The 19,796-nt window shown below is 38.5% G+C and overlaps 1 long non-coding RNA gene across 1 annotated transcript; it reads left to right on the top strand.

Annotated features, from left to right (window-relative positions):
- Window positions 1-5,445: 5,445 nt before the first annotated feature.
- On the top strand, window positions 5,446-6,385 carry LOC114135908 (uncharacterized). Its single transcript, XR_003593681.1, has 2 exons — window positions 5,446-5,543; window positions 5,662-6,385. It is a non-coding gene; the product is annotated as an uncharacterized LOC114135908 (long non-coding RNA).
- Window positions 6,386-19,796: the final 13,411 nt, after the last annotated feature.

The following is a 19,796-nucleotide window of genomic DNA, read 5'->3' as shown; positions in this document are numbered from 1 at the left end:
TTTGCTGCTCTCTGTTTTTATTTTTTTGTTGTTTTGTTTGTTTTTTCTTTTGCAAATCTCATCACATTAATTAGATTATGGTTCAGAAGTTTTAAGCACAATCATTATTGGCATTAATTAGTTTGGGGCTTGTAGTGAAGCATTTGACTTTTTTGTCATTATGGAGGGACGAGACAACAAACATCCATCCATTCTTAATGAGATCGGGTCAAAAAGTGGCCGGCGAGTTCTGGGTCTCCTCTCAGCTGGACATGCCTGGAAAACCTTCAACTTAATTCATTTAAAAAGATAAAATTTATTCGAGATTTTCAAACACAGTATACAGTAACTATAGACCAAACATATGGATATACACTGTTTATAATAGTTGTTGCACGTTGCAAAGAACAAACTTACATTTTCACCTCTTTTCTCATAGAATTAGTATTCTCCATTTAAGCCGTTTTTTCTGCACTGACTTGTTGAAAAGGGTAAAGATTTCAATCATTCCTGAATGATATTAGTTCGTTTAATCCATTCTGAAACCAGTCTGGATGTGTGTTTGGGCTCCATGCTCTGCTGGATTACTAAACTGAAGTAAAGTTGGTTAGGATGTTCAAAAACAACAGAGGAAGCAATGATCAAGTCAATAAACTACATTATGTTAGACCACCAGTGAAGTGTATATGGACATGGAATGACATAGTGCTGGTCCAAAACCAACAACCTCAAGCTTCACTGACATTTGCAGCTGCCCATGTGGACGAGCCAAATGCCCTGTGGAGAAATGTATTTTGGTCAAATTTTAGCTATTTGACCACAATCAGAATGGCACTATATTAGGAAAACATGTTTTATGCGATGAAATTTCAAAGTGGCTTTTTATAAATGAATAAATACTTAATAGTGGTAATGTTTATCCTGTCTTATTTGAGCGTCACCTCATTACTTCCTTGGAAAGATTGAATCTATTATACTTATTTAATAAGTACAAATATTAATACAGTGTACCGAGGTTTCTGCGGTAACAATAAATTTGGTAGATATTGACCCACAATTATAGATACCACTTTACAATAAGACTCCCTTTAGAGCTCTGGAAAAAATTAAGAGACCACTTAAAATGATCCGTTTCTCTGATTTTACTCTTCATATGTTTACGTAAAATGAACATTGTTCTTTTAATTTATGATCGACTGACAACATGTCTCCAAAATTCTAAGCAAAAATTTTGTATTTATTTGCAGAAAATGAGGAATGCATATTTTTTAGCAAAAAAAAAAGCTACAAAAAAACCTCTATTTAGCATATTATTCACACAAAAGATATGTTTACAAATACTTATTGTTCTTACAAGGTGGTCTGAAATGTTTAGTATAACAACTCTAGATAAAATGTAGAGGTGAACAGACTTGGCTCACTTGGCAAGCAGCTGGTTGATGCTGTCTCCTTCTCACCCTTTATTAATGCATAATAAACTGTTAGTAATGATTTATAAATTGTTAATAACATATCTATAAACTACACATTAATGTGTGTTTGGGAAGACAAGTCAACATTAAGCTACTGGAGTTCCATGACAGGAAACCAGTTTAAATGAGCTCTACCTATTCCAGTAAGAGGGGTCTAATATCTGCCAGAATTACATCAGAAGCTTGTCAATGGCTACAAAAGTCCTGTAGTTTCTATACAACGTATGACGGGATATTTGGAAAAATAACAGGGTTGTATGTATGTGTGAGCATATATGTGTAATATTGCCTTTATTTTCATTGGAATGAGTCTCAAGTTCAGATTTATTTATTTAGTTCCTGCTTGAGTTTCGTTGGATTTTATCGTTGTCAGATCTTACCGCTTTTGATCAAACAAAGCATCCCAAGCCCCAGATTAATATGCCATTCACCGTAACAATGAGCGTTCGGTAACTTCTGACCGTTTCAAGTAAAAACTCTTCATGGTCTGGTATTCGACACCGACCTTCTGTATTGTGACACAAACTGGTTTTGATTCACTATTAAAAAGAGTTCGACTTCAGTCGGTGATCAGGTTACAGACTCAGTGAACACCCAGGCAAACTGATGAGTCACCGACCTGTAAAACTAACACTTCCTTATTATTAGAGAACTTATCTGAATAACTCATAAATCAAAACCAAGGCCGTATGGCAATTATTCAGTCATATAGGAAATAAAGATTGCTTATCAGTTACAAAGAACATTCTGATCATTTTGATCAGCATGCGCTTAAAGTCAAATTATTATCGACGTACTTTTTTCCTCCATGTAGAAGATGAGCTGAACCATTTTGTACACTGGCTCCATAAAATAGTAGATAATTAAATAATCTTTCCTGTTGATTACTACTCTTGTGACCCTTTTAATTTCTTTCCTCATATACATTGACCTTTAAGTAGTTTTCCAGAGCAGCACATACGCTCCTGTCAGCCCTCGCATCTTACAGTTCTAAATTGAAAAAATAATTAAAACCCATCCTTCAATTTGATTATATTTATCCCTTCAGAGAAATATTTCACATGAAAGAATCATTATGTTTTAATAAAATCATCCCAACCCTTTAGATTGGGTAGAAACAGATAGAGGGATGGTATGTTACATTTGTCAATCTTTTAGCTTACCTCGTGTTGTCTGACTGGTACTATTTTTATTTTTTAGCAATGAGTCTGGAAATTACCCATCTGCTGCCATCCCGCTAAAACCATAATAATAGTTAAAGTAACACTCATGAGGGGTGCTAATTTCATTTATTTTTCTTCTGCAGCCAAACCTTGCAGGAAAAAAAACCAAAACAAATACAGCCTACAAAATTGAAGTAGTTGCTGGATCTCCATTGGACCGCTGAGGTCATGTTTGTTGCTGCAGCTCCAGCTGACCTGCAGGGACAAGTTACAATGGTGCTTTGCTGTGTGGAGTGTGAAACGATGAGTTCAAGTAACATATTTCTAGGAAACGCTGGTCAAAGCCATTTCACCATGACATTCTGTCAAAGTCTGAGCGGCTGTTCTGGTTAGCAGCCCTGAAGCGGAACTGCAAGTCTGAAACGGTTCTCATCCGGATTCCTTTAACCTCTTTGTGGCAGATGTGACGCTTCTTTCTGTGATTCAACTCTCGATTGACTTTCTGGATGGAAAAACAAGGCCAGGTGTTACATATTTTTCCAGACTCAATATATTATGTCCGTCCCTGTAATAAAGAATCTAGTTGATCAATCTTTCCCGTCATAAGGAGAGTCAGCTGATGATCCATGGTTGCGATTCATGGGACTTCCCACTTGCAGGTTCCTGGAGATAGGAAAGAATCAGGAACGCATACGCAATAAAAAAAGGAGGAGGAGGAGGGGGAGAAACTGGTTGGGTGACATTGGCTAATGCAGAAAACAAGATAATGTGACTGTTTTACGACGAGACGGAGAAGGAGGCAGTGGGTGGTTGGCTATGTGTCAGAAAATCTTGGCTCATGTCTTTAAATGCCAGCTGGTCTTTAAAAAGATGTTCATTCTTTCTGGGTGTGTCTCTGTTTGGATCAGGTGCGAGTCGTTGTGCTCTCACTGTCGTCATCATTCAAATAAGAGGCCCAGCAAACAAACAAACAAGCCGTACTGGACTCTGTTGATCTTAATGGGATTTGTGTCTTGAAGTAGCTGTGTTTTTCACTCTAATCTAGTAACCTGACTCTAACTATAATGACTAAAATCAATGAGATCTTCCTCCAAACAATTTCATTTTAATGGGCTTCCTAAGATATTTATTCTCAGGATCAATACACAAACAGTGAAGGATAATTTAAATGTTCACCATTTCCCAACAACTTTTTCAGTCAATGCAAAAGCAGATTAGACCAATCCCATTACCGATCAACCCAGTCACCCTGTGACTATATGGTCTAAGGATCGTCCTCTTTGACACACATTATGTTAGCCTTGCACTTCTCTCCTCATCCACGCAAACATCCCGACGTCTGCAGACCTTTTGGTGCCACAGCAGGATCTCGGCTCCTGGCCGTGGACTGGGAGGGGCTGAGTGCTGACAGGTTTCTGATTACCACACAGGTTAAGAAATCTTGACCTGGCCGTCGGGCCGCATTTGGCTTGTAGAGTCAACATGTGTCTCTGTCTCTCTGTGTTTCGCCTCTGTTCCCTCAGCCGTCCTGTTCGGATTTTGTCATGTTAAAAAGACCACAAGCTACAATGTCTTTTATTGGGACGAACACCAATAGTAGTGGTGGTTGATGGGGAAATGGATGGAACTCAGTGCAGGACAATAACAGAAGTAAACCTGTTACAGGCTAATGAAGACTTAACAGTGAGGACTAGAGTCACCTTCCAGGACAGAGCTGCTAAACATACAGCCAACTTAAGTTAAACCAACTTTTGATGGATTTATATTCTACTTTTCCATAAAAAAAACAAAACGAAAACAACTAAAAGGCCCCAAAAAGGCCTGAAAAATATTCTATAAATGGTAAATGGACTGAACTTATATAGCGCTTTTCCAGTCATTTTTGACCACTCAAAGCACTTTACACTAGAGTCACATTCACCCAGTCGCACTCACAAACACACACACATATACGCAGATCGGTAGGCAATTTGGGGTTAAGTGCCTTGCCCAGAGGCACATCGACATGTGGCAGGAGGAAGCTGGAATCGAACCTACAACCTTCCGATCGCAAGACGACTACTCTACCAAAAGGCCACACAATATAATACCAACTTTGAAAGCAAAAATAATGTTTCGTTTTATTTCGTTTTATTTTTTAAATCCAGAGGTGAATTTCCCATGGAAGCAGAACAATTTAATCTACATTTAGACATGTGAGAGAGAAACCAATGTGTCTGGCCGGTGCTGAAGAATTACTCTGAGGGCAGGCAGTTTTTCTATTGTGTTTTGCTCGTTCACATAACTGCATAGGGATGTGGCTTTTTTGATCTCGCTGTTGTGATCCACCAGAGAAAATTGTCCCGTCTGGACCGAAGCGTAGATTGGGAATCTGACTCACCTCTCTGCAACAATTTCTTTTTTTTCTTTCCTTTCTTTCCCCCCAGTAAAACAAACCTCTTGTTTTATACTAGACAATATGGTCAAGCAGACTCTCGGGTCACAGAGTGCAGACACACAGTGAAGCTATGTGTGTCGTCTGGCTTCGGTCCACAGGGACAGCTGAGGGTACGGACCAGGAGTGGAGGTAGAGAAATACCACATTAGTCCCTACACACACACACACTCACACATACGCACAAACACAACACATGTCCCCACTTGCACAAAAACAGACTGCAACCCATTGTTTCTTAGCCATACACTCACAGTGACACGCTCACAGCTGAGACCACACCAGGCACACATGCACAGTGAAGCACATGTCAATACAGGCTGAACAGATGCAGATCGTTGGAAGGGGTGGGGTAATGCTCCAATAACACAAGCCCACCAAACCTACCAATCTGCATTCCACCTCAGGGAAGAGGAGCTGTGCTTATGTTTTTTTTTTTTAAATCCAATGCCTGTGCAAAAGTTCTCAGATGAGACTTCTCTCCTATTGATGCTGGTAAAAATACTTCAGCTTGAGCTTTTTTTTTTTTTTTGCAATATGTATCACCTGCCTATATGCAGCCCACCTCCTCCATATTTAGGTTTCAAATTTCCCTGTCTTGTTTACATGACAGGGACGGGACACAGCTGGGACGGAAATAGAGGATGAGTCACTCTCTGTCTACAGAGATTAATCCGACTGTGCGTCTGTTTCTGTGATAAGTGCGTCTGCAAGTTTGCGTGTGTTTTTCAACTCCCGTGTCTTCCCAGCTCTCATATAGCCCGAAGGTAGCAGGTCTGCACGGCAACACTCCTGGAAGAAGCTCCGAGCTCATCGTTACTCAAGCTATATCGTTGCGCAAGATCTGTAAACCCAACCGCTCCGAGCTCAGCAGAAGATATTTTCCACAGTCTGGTCATGCTAAGGAGTACACAAATGAGCAGGCAGATTAATTGGAGGCCAGTCCTTCCTCACCAGAGGACAATCTGCATATGTTATCAGTATGGACAAGTTATAGTTTGAAAACTCTTATTCAGACTTAATTACAATCATTAAACTTCAGGTTGTACTACTGGCAACCATGTAAGCCTAAATGAAAGACAATACATACTAATAAAGACATTATTAGTATTACGCTAGCCTGCTAGCTTGTGATTTTAAGAGGTTTTTACAGTAACAACAACGTAGACTTAGCTATAAAACAGTAAAAATACTTTATTTAGTTAGCTGAATTTTAAATCTACTGAGCTTAAGAGCACTTTTAATAACTCCAGTGCAGTGCTAGTTGTAAAATAAGTGTTGTCAACATGTGGTCTAAATCATAATGAGATATAAAAGCAACATCTGAGAAATGTTCAGTTGATGAAATTCTCATTCTTATTCTTGTTCCGCTTCACAACCCGGAACATTACTTTAGATCAACATTTAGCACCATCTACTTTATAGAATGAAACATGGAGAACCAACACCTAATTTATCTTTTTTTTTTATTCGTTTTGCTCTTTCCTTTGGTTTATTATTTTGTTTTGTATTTCCTTCTAATTCATGTAAAGCACTGCCTTGTTGCTCAAAATGAGCTACATAAATAAAATTACCTTATCTTGAAACATTGACTTCTGAAATGTAACAATTTTAATTTCTTAGAATGGTTTAAAATCTTTTCCTTCAAGGAAAGATTAGAAGGTAGGAGCATATTTCTCCTAAATTACATAATTGAATTAAACCGTTTTGGTGCAATTCAAGGACAATTTATTCCAGTGACACGTAGAACCATGAGGACAAATAATTTTTGAGAATATCTTATTCTCAAAAACAACACAAAGATGAATTTTACTGAAACACAGAGAGCTACGTATCAGCCTTGACCTGGGGATCTTTATTTGATCTCCTTGAGATAACTGCTGCATGGATGGCTAAAACCCAACAGATATGGTATTGCAATAATCTGGACAAAAGATGGTAAAAGTATAAACCTTCTCCAGATCACATTTCCAGAGAAAACATCTCCAAAAGTCTTCTGATATTCTATTTTATGTATCCCTCATTTAAAGATTTGTCTAGATTCTGAAAAATATTTGTGTTTTGGGACGTTATAGATTTTGCTGCATGTGTTTATCTGCACTCAGAAAGCTAATTTTCACAGAAAGTAACATGACTGATCTGCTCTTATCACTTCTGCCCACATGTTATTTTAACACGTTCTTCTTAATCATCATGCATACATACACTCCCAAACTAGCAGGTTTTTGAAACCGTGGCCACCCAAGAGCATCCACTTCAAGCATGTTTCTGCAGCCATTAGATGCTGTGCTGGAGACTCTTGTTTCCTGGTAAAGCACATTCTGCGGGGACGCTGTTGTTGCATCCTTTCTGTTGCCGGGTAAATTGGATATTTGTGGTTGGTTTCAGATTACCTTGACAAGACGGGGCAACCTATCGCCGGGGGAAATTTTTAGGAGACAGCTTTAGCGCAGGTCTAAACTTTTAGTAGGCTACCATGTAGTCATGATCAAATTAGAAGAAGAAGACGACACATTGCCTTGAAAAAATAATCTTGCCTCTAGAGATTTTTTATATTTTGCCAAGAACTGCTAAATATTTTATTTTAATTGTATGTGATAGACCAGCGGACATGGTTTATTTAGCTTTGGGCCCCTTTATTATGAAATCTCTGAATGAAATTAAGTGTAAACCAATGCTTTTATAAATCTCATATTTAGCTAATGAACACCACCCATCACTCCAGGCCTAGGTAAAACATAGTGATGGTCAGTAAGCTGGTCAGAGTTGATGGGAGGGTGGATGAAGCTAAATACAGGATAATCCAGGGAAAAACCCTGTAAGAGGCTGCAAAAGACTGAGGTGAAGGTTTACCTTCCAACAGGACAACAACCCTGAACATACAGCCAGAGCAACAAGGAAATGGTTTAGTTTAGAGGATATTTGTTTGGTACAATGGCCCATTCAAAGTCCAGAATGTTGTTGCAAAACTTAAACCATATCATTTCCTTCAATTTCACAATTACACATGATTTTGTGTCTGTGCATAAAATATCCAGTATCGTACTTACATTTTAGGCTTCTGGTTATAGCTTCACCGAATGTGAAGAGGTTAGAGGGGGTCTGAATTATTTTTGCAAGACACTGCATGTGTGAGTTTCTGCATGTGAGTTTATGTCAGTGTATGCAGAGTAAACACAGACCTATCAGTTTCTGTCACGTGTTCTGCCTTGTTTCTACTTCTATCAATCTACATTTCTAAGTACAAAAAAAAGTCAATACAAAACAAAAAAATTCTATGAAATTACCACTTTGTTTCTCTGCAGGCCAGCAAGTCCAAAGATTTAGCAAATGTTAGGCAAGTTTTTTGAATGCTCTTGTATCTGCTGGTAATTCTCTTTTAAGTGGCTTCTTGGAAAACCACGCCATTACTTATTATGATTGGATTTCCCATCGCAAACCAGCAAATAAGTTGTTTTAAGCAGCAGCTAGCCAGTTTTCCTTCAGAACTGTCTACTTGTTGCAGCTTCATCCATCTCCCATGAACTCTACCAACTTCCTTGTTGAGGAAAAACATGCTCATTGCATGATGCTGCCACCATCATACTTTACTTTTTAAAGGAATTGCTCTGAACTGGATTTCATTTTATGGTATCCTCATAAAAGAGGAATGAAAACATCCATATCAACATTATATTTTCATTTAAAAATGCTTCACATGTATCCCCACCTTTATGCTCATCTACTGTAGCAAACGTAATAGTTGTATGTTAATAATGCTATGTAATAATGTTATGAGCAGCATACATAAGACATTAGCTTAACCAAATACCATTTTCATGCAATGCTATCAAGTCAACATCAACCTGTGAAAAGTATCTGTCAATTTCAAATGCAATTACATTGCATTGATTTATTTAATTTCAAAATTCAACTAAATGCATTTCAAAATAGCCATACAACCATAACTTAGTGATTCTAAAATACTTGTTAGTAAAAACAAAAGTTGACAACATTTAATGAATGATCTTTTAGTTTTGACACTACTGAAAACATGAAAAGATCTCTTGAAACTGAAACATCTACAGTCCTATGGTAATAAAACAGGATTGTTGATCCTTCCAGGACCTGACAGAGGTGGCAGCAAAGCATTCACACATCATGATGCAGCCTACACCATGTTTTATTGTGAATAATTATATTTTTCTCCATAAACTTAATAATACACTGGATTGCCACTGAATGACTAAAGCCAAAGTTATGAGTTTTAGCCAATATCTAAATAACTTTGACATTCTTTCTTCTTCATCACTGTGGAGACTATGGACCTTTACAAAAACACATTTGTGGAGAAAGATGTTTTCTGTAGTGGGGTTTTTATTGCCAGCAATGTGGACATAAACATAAAAAATGATGAAGGATTTTTAGTTTCAGTATTTGCTAATGGTCATAATTTTCCAACCAAGGTTCTGCAAGACCCATCACCAAGGTCTATTTGCTGAATTTACAGTAAAGGTCCACAAAACAGAGCCGTGCAAGGCCTGATGAATTTTATTTTAGTAGTAGTGCTGCTTTAATGCATTGAGTCCATGAGTTCAAGAGTTCAGGTCTTAATATTACTAATTCTGTCAGTTAGTGAAATACCCACTGGAAATGTGAGGCTAGCGGCGCAGCCTCACGTTGGCTGTTCACTATTCTTTGAACAGCAAAGAATAGTGAAAGTCCAAATTTATCTCTGCACATTACTTCAGCGTAAATGACTTGGTCCGTGTTACAGCGGAGCAGGTGTGTGCATGTGGCATGACCATGTGAACACATTGCCTGTGCGGTGGGAGCAGGGCACCTACAGGGCAAAAGGCGTGACGGGACATGATAATGGCTGAGAGGAGTGCGTGGGCACCAAGAATGGAAATCTGCGTTAGTGGGGCACGGCTGTGTGTGGGTCACACCGCCATACAAGGACAGCGGAGAGGCGAAGGATCGTCACAACTAGCCTCGCACATGCACACACCCGCATACTATTGTATGTGGATGTGTGCATCTGTGGAGCGGGTGGTGGTGGTGGAGAGTTTAAGTGCCAGCTGGGCTGCTTAAAAATAGTGCAGTGTGGAAGATTGCCAACGCATGGGACTCTAGGAACACATGATGGCTGGTGCGGTAGTAATTCACAGCAGATTTCTTTCAGCTTTGTAACGACTGATGAGCAAAAGAGATGATGCTTAGACTGAGCTGTCTCACAGGGCCATCACCAAGCTGTTTTGTTTCCGTTGAGAGCGCAGGCAGAGGGGAGGGAGCTGTTTGTAGGTCAAGGTGATGGTGAATGGCTTCACGGAGCCAGCAAGCTGAAGAATATGGAGTCCTCTCAGGCGAAGCTGGCCAAGCAGATATGCAAGGGCAGTGGGGCAGTAGGCTGACGTGAAACGTGACGAGGATCAGACTGCTAGGATTTAGAGAGCACCGGCCTGACCTCTACTAATGCACAGAACACAGTGGAAAGATGATGAAGGGAGGGAGGCTGCAGGAACAGCTGCTCTACTTCCACACCACCACCCCTCATTATCTCCCGAAGACAAGATGAAACGTTCAGTCCGTTCAAAATATGGGCACAAACATAACAAACTATACGACTGATTTAATGTCGTGGACAAAGTGGCTCTTTCAACTCATGTAATCCCAGTTTGGGTTGAACTGAATCCCTGGATTAGATCGGCCTCCTGGGAGGTAAAAAGGAGGAATGGCAGAGACAAATGATGGATAACTGGGGAAATATTTGGACAACAGATTTATGTGCAATATATCTTCTTAGTATATCAACTTCTCTGAGCATTTCCATTCAAATCTCTGCATGCTATTATTCCTAATAATCCTCTTTTTTGGTTTGTTGTGTTTGCTTGATTCTTCTTTTGAAGTAAAAAAAAAAGTATTTTATTTGCATTCTTGCAGTGAGTGTGTCTTAAGTTGTATTGTTTACCACACCAATTAAATGATTAATTGTAAAATGCTCTATTGACTAAGGTTTAATCCTATGTATCTGAGTAATTCTCACAAAATACCTGGTTCAGTATAAAATCATTTAGACAACTGCAGCAAATCCAAACTGCCTGTAACCCATCTGTCACCTTTTACATTGTTTAGGACCAGAGCTAAACAATGGGAGGCAGCAATTAGTTTCTATCATTTCATTCTGTGGCAAAATACCAGAAAAACCTAAATGTGCAGAAACGTCTGGCTCCTTTAAACAAGGGCTGAACATTTGTATGTTTACAGCAACTTTCCTATTGAGGTCAAAGGCTGGATTATCAGGTAGATCCCAGCACGTGAATTTTTTTTGTTGTCCTTTTGTTCTTCTGATGTAATGCCAATCTTTTACTGCCAGTCTTTTTAATGCTTTTATGTCTTGTAGTTTCCTTCTCACCTTTGATTCTGTAATTTTATGTGGAGCACTTTCAAGGCTCTAGGAGTGATAATTGCTCAAGGGTTATAGGTTTGTCTGCCGGTTCGAAGCCCACTTTGACTGTCTCAGTCATTGTGTTCTTGAACAAGATATTTTACTGAACTTGCCTGTTGGTGGTGGTCAGAGGGTCCGTCAACCCCGATTCTGTCAGTCTGCCTACTAGTGGTCCTAAATATTCACCCCACATAGGATTCTTTTATGTTTCTGTTTACATACACCAATACTTCCTTATCTGAGAGACATTCAGCAGCATTTAATTGAAGCATCCGCTTTATTCAACTTAGATATTAATTGTACTAGATTGGTCAACTTTCTATCATCCCAAAACAACACCAGTCTCAAACCTCTCATTTCTATTGATGTGAGTACTTCTTATACAATATAATACAATTTTATATGGACACTTTCGGATCTCTTCTCTTCAGCACAGTAGAAGTTTTCTATAGGATTTAGGTTTGAGGACTGAGACGGCAAAGGAAGAAGGTCGACTTTATGTTGTTCATGACAACTCATTTTCAGTCCAGCTACATTTTCACAGGTAAGGTCAGGTTGGTTTTGGTAGCTTTTTCCCCTTTTTACAAATGTTGTATACAGTTTTTTCCAGTGCTGCACATGCCCATAATATAAGCATGTACATTATATATTGGGAATCTGTATTCCTTCTAGACCAATTGCTATCTTGAGGTAACTCTGCTTATAAACAGCACATTTGATAGACTGTGTGATTGGGTAGGTGTTACTGTATTTGCTCAGGCCAAGGTCGGTGGCCTGGAGTGAATCTGTGAGAGAGAAAGCAGTCTGACATTGTTGTGTCTGTTTGGAAGCGGCTCCCGTGCCAAAGCATCAATAACTGTACAGACTCTCTCTGTACAGAATAACTGGAGCATCCTGCAGCCACGTGTCTCTGGGTGAGCAGAAGCAGATCCGTGTGTCTGCGTATCTGCAGAAATGCGACGGAAGAAACAGAAAACAAGGGACAGAGACAACTGTATGAGTGACAAAGCAAAATGTGTGTGAGTGTGTGGCTGCTTATGAGCAGAGGGGAAAGTAGGGCATGTTTCACAGCTGAGTAGAGAGCAAAAGAGGCGTTGGCATCAAAAGTAGGCTAAATAATCGTCTCCAGTAATCAAGCAGTCTCTTGTTTACTGCACTGGACTAGAGAGAAGATAGGAATGTCCATGTGACTAAAACGTGAGAGCAACTGCTCACATACAAGTTGGTGTCCCACTAACCTGAAAAGATTACAAGCAATAAGGGAACATTTGTTTTTTATATTTAGTGTATTTCTTCTGATCAATTACTGAAAGGTGCTATGTAAATAAAGTTGCCTTGCCTGGAAAATTTCAATGCTTTTCATTTATTTATCACAAGGGTTTGATATCAGTCTCTCCTGCTGCATGTCCTTGCCATCACGCTGTGGTGGATCGATTTGAAAAGGCCAGAACAGGCACCCGGCTGAGGTCTTTCTGCAGCCTAGAGAGGATGATGTGACTCGCTCTCTGTTCGCAGATGAAAAGGGGATTCCAGCAGCAGTCACATGTGTCCTGCAGGGCTGTAAGAGGCCAACCATTTTATGGGTGGCACACCGTACGTGCTTTTCTTTTGTGTGGGATATGCAGGACTGCATTTTGCAGCTTTGTGAGTAAAAGGCAACGTGGGCATGTCACAGGCCTTTTTTATGTACAACGCCAGATGTACATGTGTGTTTGAAAGAGAGACGTAAAAATAAGTAGAGTGACTTCCAAAATTATTTATAGCCCTTGAACCTTTTCTCAACAAACCTATTAAATTGGGTTTTTATGAGATAGATTAGGCTTCCACTTCAGCTGAGTATTTCCGGAGGTTCTCCAGAGTTACTATGTCTGCTTCACTAATTCAAAGGAAAGTCTATTAGTCAACTTCAAGGGTGTTCAAAGTGGAGACAGAGAGCCATTTACGGTCCCTTAACTAATTTTGTGTGGCCTCCCGACTACAAATCAGGAATGAATTTTTACAAAACTACTATTTTCAAATTAAAATGTTAGATGCAACACAAAGTGATTATCTCTCATAAGCTGTCTGGTTTCCTTCTATTGTCTTGGTAAATAGGAACACATATATTCATTGACTTATACGCAAAAGCATGGGTTCTCTATTGTCAATAACAATATATATCTTTTTAATACAAATGCTGCCTCACACCTTTTGACTTCAGTTAATCATACTACATTAGCTTGAGGAGCAAAGCAGCTTGATAAATTTGACTCAACGCAGGTCAAAGAGATGAACATGTCAAAGATTTAAATAAATTATTTTAACTTATATTTTATAATAATGATTGAAAAACATATTGCATTTTGAGTAAAATAAAACTGATTTAAAAATTCTCATTGAAAAATGTAGTAGGTTAAATTTTATTGTTTGCATTTTTTTTTCTCATCTTCCCTCAAGTTTCCTCTTGCGCCTCCTGTTGGCTAAACAGTGAGTTGCGGCCTTCACTTTGAAAAACACTGTACAAATCTTCTTTTAATTACTATATTAAAACGTGACTAATATATTACATTAATATATTAGTCCAATTAATATATGAATATCAATTAATTAATATTAATTAATAGTATATATTATAATATTAATTAGCAAACACTTGCTAAATATAGCAAGTGTTTTCAAATGAAGACTGACATAGTTCATGCTTTTAATTATTGAAAAAATATTTTCCAGGTTTCTTCAATCAAGCCCAGAATTATAAGCAAACTGGATTCCTTTCATTAAACAAGACAAAACATGCAAAAACATCATTTGAAGTTTTGGATCTACAATCACGTTCCTTCCAAAAATAAAAATCTGATTACTTTATTTGTTTAATTAAAATACTTTATGTTTAGTTTACTGCAGAGCAGGTAAAAGAAATCGTAACATTTTGTCGGGACTATTTTTGAGTTAGCAGTTTTGGGCCACGTGACAAAACGTTTGGACACACCTGGTTTAGGTGGACCAGGTGTGTCATTGTAGGCTTGCAGTAGTGCAGTTCTTTGACATTTTGAGGAGATGGATTCAACGGTGAGATTTTCAAAGCTTTGGATACTGCTTTAACTTGCTCTACTTTCTCTATTCTTTCTTTGCAAATTTGTATTTGTGAAAAACATAATTGAAAACAATGGATCCCTTTCATTTCACAGTTATGGGCCACTTAGTGTTGGTCTGTCACATGAAGTCTCAAAATCTTATTGAAGTTTGTGTTTGTAACATAACAAAGTGCGACCATGCTCAAGGAAAGCAATGCAAAACAGCTTGCTCTTGGTTGTCCAGGCTTTTGAACAGTGTGCGCTAACAGGCAGATCTGCTACATGAGAATAACTTGATTGAACTGCTATTGCTCTAAAATATGCATGAGCTGCATTAATAAGTTATAACCTGCAGCATACACACACAAAACTCCATCATCTCTTGTTGGTCGGCCATTGCGCACTTCCCCTTCGCGAGGTTCGTGTTGAAGAGCTGAAAGTAGGACGGCCTTTGGACTTCATCTACTGACGCCTTTATTTAAAACTTTAATTGATCTTGAGCTGAAATTGTTCAAGTCAGGTCACTGGAGATGAACATGGTGTGTTTGTGTTAATCATTTAAAGGAAGAGCTGAATATGAACTACCAGAAAGCAAGGACAAAAGAAGAGGGAGGCGTCAGGGACTTCATCTCCAGTGTCCTATGAGAGTGATTTTTATTTTGCTTAAAGCAGGTCAGGAGCAAATCCCAGTGCAAATACTCCTGAACGTAAACAGGTTTTTACTGGCAAGATGGGGTGATGCGTTTCCAAGTTCTACAGAGACTCTTTTAAGCTTCAGGAAACACAAATACAATGTAAAAACCGATCATAGGTTCAGACATGACTTTGGTTCCTCATCATGACTTCTGCAAATTTGAGAGAAAGACAAAGAGTTTAAAGAGGGCATCATAACGTGTGTGTGTGTGTATGAGTGTATGAGTGTATCTGTTTCCAATAGTGGGGGTGAGCCAGTTCACCAGGTTCCATGTTGGACTGCAGGCTTTGAGTGTCCAGGTGCTAGAATCCTATATCAAGGCCAGTACTGACCATGGGTCTATATCAAGAGCCGGCTTAGGTTTCAGCCCCCGGGCAGAGGATTATTCTGAGAAAGAGGGGTTCTGTCCAGCCTGAAATAACTGCTCCGAACTTGCTCTCAGTTAGGCACACAAATGAAGAGCAGGGTAACAGGGGATGGAGGTGAAGAAGATGGGTGGATCTGCACCTCATTCACCCCAGGTTTCCTTCCAGTAAAGAGCTTTAAAGCAGCACTTTGAAACAGGAGCGAGTGTATCCAGAGGGAGTTCTGGGAAGGAGCAAAAAAATAAAAAAAATGTCAGCGTGCCAGACTGAGGAGCTCTGCACACAGGCCGAGCATTCCTCATCCTTGTAGACCAAGACAAACTTTGGGACATAGGCACGTAACTCTAAGTCAGAACCATGGTGGTCCACAGACCGTGGTGAAATATTAAATAGAAAAGGTTGTAACCCTTTCAGATAAATTTTATTTAAAAATTAACAACATTAAATGTATTCTCCAATCCTTGTATAATATTTTCGGGTTTTGTGATCCCATTTTATGTCATAATATTTCAAATGTTTTCAGCTTTTCTCAGTACAAAGAGGGCAGCATTTCACTTTAAAACCTGGATATAAGGCCCGAGTAGTGCTCCAACACATGCCCTAAAAGTATTTAAAAGTACCTTTCACATTTTAAATTAAAAAGACACCTATCCATTTTCCTCATTACATCTTTATTTAACCAGGAAGTCTCTTTAAGATTAGAGACTTCTGGACGACAGCCACTTACATTAACTAAATAAAACAAATAAATATGACAGAAACAGTGATCGCTCAAGGTAAACAATAACATTCCACTTTAACTTCATTTTTTATAATAGTCTGAAAATCATATCTGATGTGAACATTTTGAGTTTAATAATCTTGTTGAAATACAATGCAACACTGAACTGAGTCCTCATGCAATGTAAGGACAGATTATGACAAACATTTCTAGCCCTACAGAAAGCTTGGCATTAGGGACTAAAGCTCTGTTTGTTTTACTTTATAGTAAAGTCATATTGAAGAAAATAAAGCAAGCAAAAAGATTGGTACTGTTTTTTCATATTTTCTGCAAAGTATTTTGTCCAAGGTGTGCACAAATTTAATTCTATTCAGTCCATTTGGATCTTAACGCTAAGGGTGTTTTTGCCACTTTGAGTGTAGAAATCTGTGGGAAACTCACATCTTTTAGAACATCTGATAATGTCTCATTGCTCTAAACCTGAAAAATCTCAAAATCACATGCTGAACATGATTCAGAGATGATATTACTTTTTGACCACTTTTGACCAAAATAAACCCTCGGAAAGAAGCTCAAGCACTAGACTGAAAGTGTGTGAGTTTGGTCCTTCGTCTTTCTAAATCCTGTTCACTTTCATTCAGCGTCACAGACTTTTATTATTTCTGATCCCTTGTAGGAAAATCAATTTGATATAGAGATATTCAAATAAACAAGCCTCTGTGGAGAGCCTTGTTTGTTTTATCACACAAGTCAAAGCATTGTTGAGAAACAGAGTTGCAGACATTTTTTGCATTATGATCAGATTTATCAGAACATAGTCTGACCTACACAAACTCTGTCACTGCCCTACATACTTACACAATTAACCAATTAAATAAGAACAGTCACATGGCAGAGCTCCAAAACTTGAAATATAACGAAGGATGCAAGGTTATGAAGAGAATCAAGCACACAAAGAGGCAGCACTAGCTGTATGAAAGTCTTCTTTGGGTTCATGTGGAAACAGCGATGAGCATATTTCAGCATGATGCAGACATCAGCACATGTAGTGTGCTGATGTATTAATTATATTTGATTAACACAAAATAGTGGTACCCTGAAATAAAAATAATCTTTTTTTGGGGTGGGGGGAAATAATATGAAAAGTTTGACATGTGTTTGTATTAGCTCTCTGTGCACTGACCGACCAAACTATAATTACGGAGAACTAGAAAGAGCGAAGGTTACATCACAAGCTCTGGACATTTTATGCTGTTCAGTCTTTCTTCAAAAATGGAAAGAGAATGGTGAAACTGGAAAATACCAGAAGAATTAAATGCATAAATAAAATGCCACATAGTCCCAAAACACATCAACTCTATGGTGACACATGGTAGTGGCAGCATCATGTTTGGGGCTTATTTTTGCCAGGAGGACTCGTGAAGCTGGTCATAGTCAATAGAAAGATGGGCGGAGCTAGTTACAGGGCTAACATGGAAGAAAACCTGTGAAAGACTTGAGACTGAGCTAAACACTGAACACAGAGGTAACGATACAATGGAAAGTTTCACGTTAAATTCATGTGCTAGAAGTGGTTTAGTCAAAGTCCATACCTCAGTCTAGATTATAATCTTAAAAACGTACATTAGTTGCCTATATAAGCTGAGCTTGAGTTATTTTGCAAAGAAGAATGGGCAAAGATTTCAGTTTCTGGAAGTGCAAAGCAAGTAGAGTTATTCCCCAAGATACTTGAAGATGTAATGGCAGCAAAACGTGGTTCCAAAAGGATAGAGGGGACTGAATACAAACACACATCACAATTTTCAGATTTTAACTTGTAAAAATAAAATAAAACACAATATGCACAATATGTATGTGAAGTGTCAGAGTACATACATTAATCCATCGAAGCAATGAACAACAACCTTTCTGGATGTTGGCTGAAAATTACCTGAGATTCTTCAAAACAAAGTCACCGGAGTTCTCCAAGTCTTCTCCACAAACACAATTTATATGTGTCATCTTTTTCTTTATTAAAATACACGTTTGCCTTTCTTTATGTGATATATTGGACTGCTGTCCTGTGAGACATTTTAACTCTGTGAGCCTGAGGCAATAATAAGGGTTTTCCTGCCATCTAGTGGTCAGTGGCAGCACTGCGTTTCGGTTACAATAAATCGAGAGGTGAAATGACACTGGAAATAAACAAACAAGGGTTCTAAACTAAGGACTTCTACTGAGACAGAGCTGATGAGACAGCTCTTAATTACATTAGGGAAGCACTCTAAGGCACACTTGATTATGTTTGTTAGTATTTTATAAGTGATTCTACATTTTATAACTGGACAACTGGACAATATATCTGTTATAGCAAATCTATAACAGATATATTTCTTGAATGTTTTGTTTTTGGGTATGAATTTGGAACAATTTTAGAACAACATAGAATAGAATAGAATAGAATATGAAGCCTTTATATCCTGATTAGAGTTGTTTTTCTTTATTAATATGATAAAAATTGAAGGGAAAGCTTTAATCTAATCCTGCTCAGCTAAAGAAGTCCCATTCACTCCATTTATTAATTGAATGCTATAATAATTTCCTTTTGTTCACACAATCAGTGTAATAACTAAGCAGGATCATACCATTTGGTTACATATTAGGGGTGAGCTGATGCAATACAAAATCCTTTTTATAATAGCGGTCGAGTTGTCTACATGTTGTCCACTACAATAAGAATCTGGAACACAGAACCAGTCCAGACTAAATAAAACCCTCAGGGTTTGTACCTTAAAGCAGTGTGGCAGGAGAAGCGGAGAGGAGACATGCTGCTGTCTGGTCTGGTGAAGCTCCAATGTTTGCCTGAAGAAGTTACATTTTTGGGCTTTATGAGGACGTTTTGTGTTGGGGCAATGGTGAGGATTAGGGTTTCTCTGTAATCCATTGGCACACGGAGAAACGGCCAAACTCGCTGAGAAGAGGATCTTTGCACCATGCCTGCAAAAAATACAGTCTAATATTGTTTTAGTAATCCCAAGATTGAGTTAATTTGGGCCCCAATGTTGTTTCAAAGTGCCTAAGAACTTGTGAGCAGACTTTGAAGTACAAAACCCTTCAGGAGGATTTTTTTGGGGGGGCTCTTTTTTCATTAGGACTATGACATGAGCCATTTCATGGTGGTGGTGTTTTGTATGTTTTGGAAGAACAGTATATGGATCTAAGAAGTTGATTAATTAATTGTGTGCAATCCAAACAGGGCCGCAACTACATATTTTTGAGGTGGATGCGAACATCATCATTGTAGGCTAGCTTAAGCTAACCTGAATATTTACAACTCTCTTGCTGATACACGGACATTTCTTACCTTCTGTCTTTCAACCACTTTGAAAAGCTTTTCTTCGTCTCTCCAACATCTTTATCCTTCCCCCTCTTCCGTTTTCTGTTTTGGGCCCCGGAGTTTTTTCTGCGCCCCATCTTTAGCTCCCTGTTGTTGAGGCATTACTACAAAT

This window comes from Xiphophorus couchianus, chromosome 20, assembly GCF_001444195.1.
Source record: "Xiphophorus couchianus chromosome 20, X_couchianus-1.0, whole genome shotgun sequence".
In the NCBI taxonomy this organism is placed as follows: domain Eukaryota; kingdom Metazoa; phylum Chordata; class Actinopteri; order Cyprinodontiformes; family Poeciliidae; genus Xiphophorus; species Xiphophorus couchianus.
Note: the sequence above shows the minus strand (reverse complement) of the source record. Positions and strands in the feature narration are given on the sequence as shown.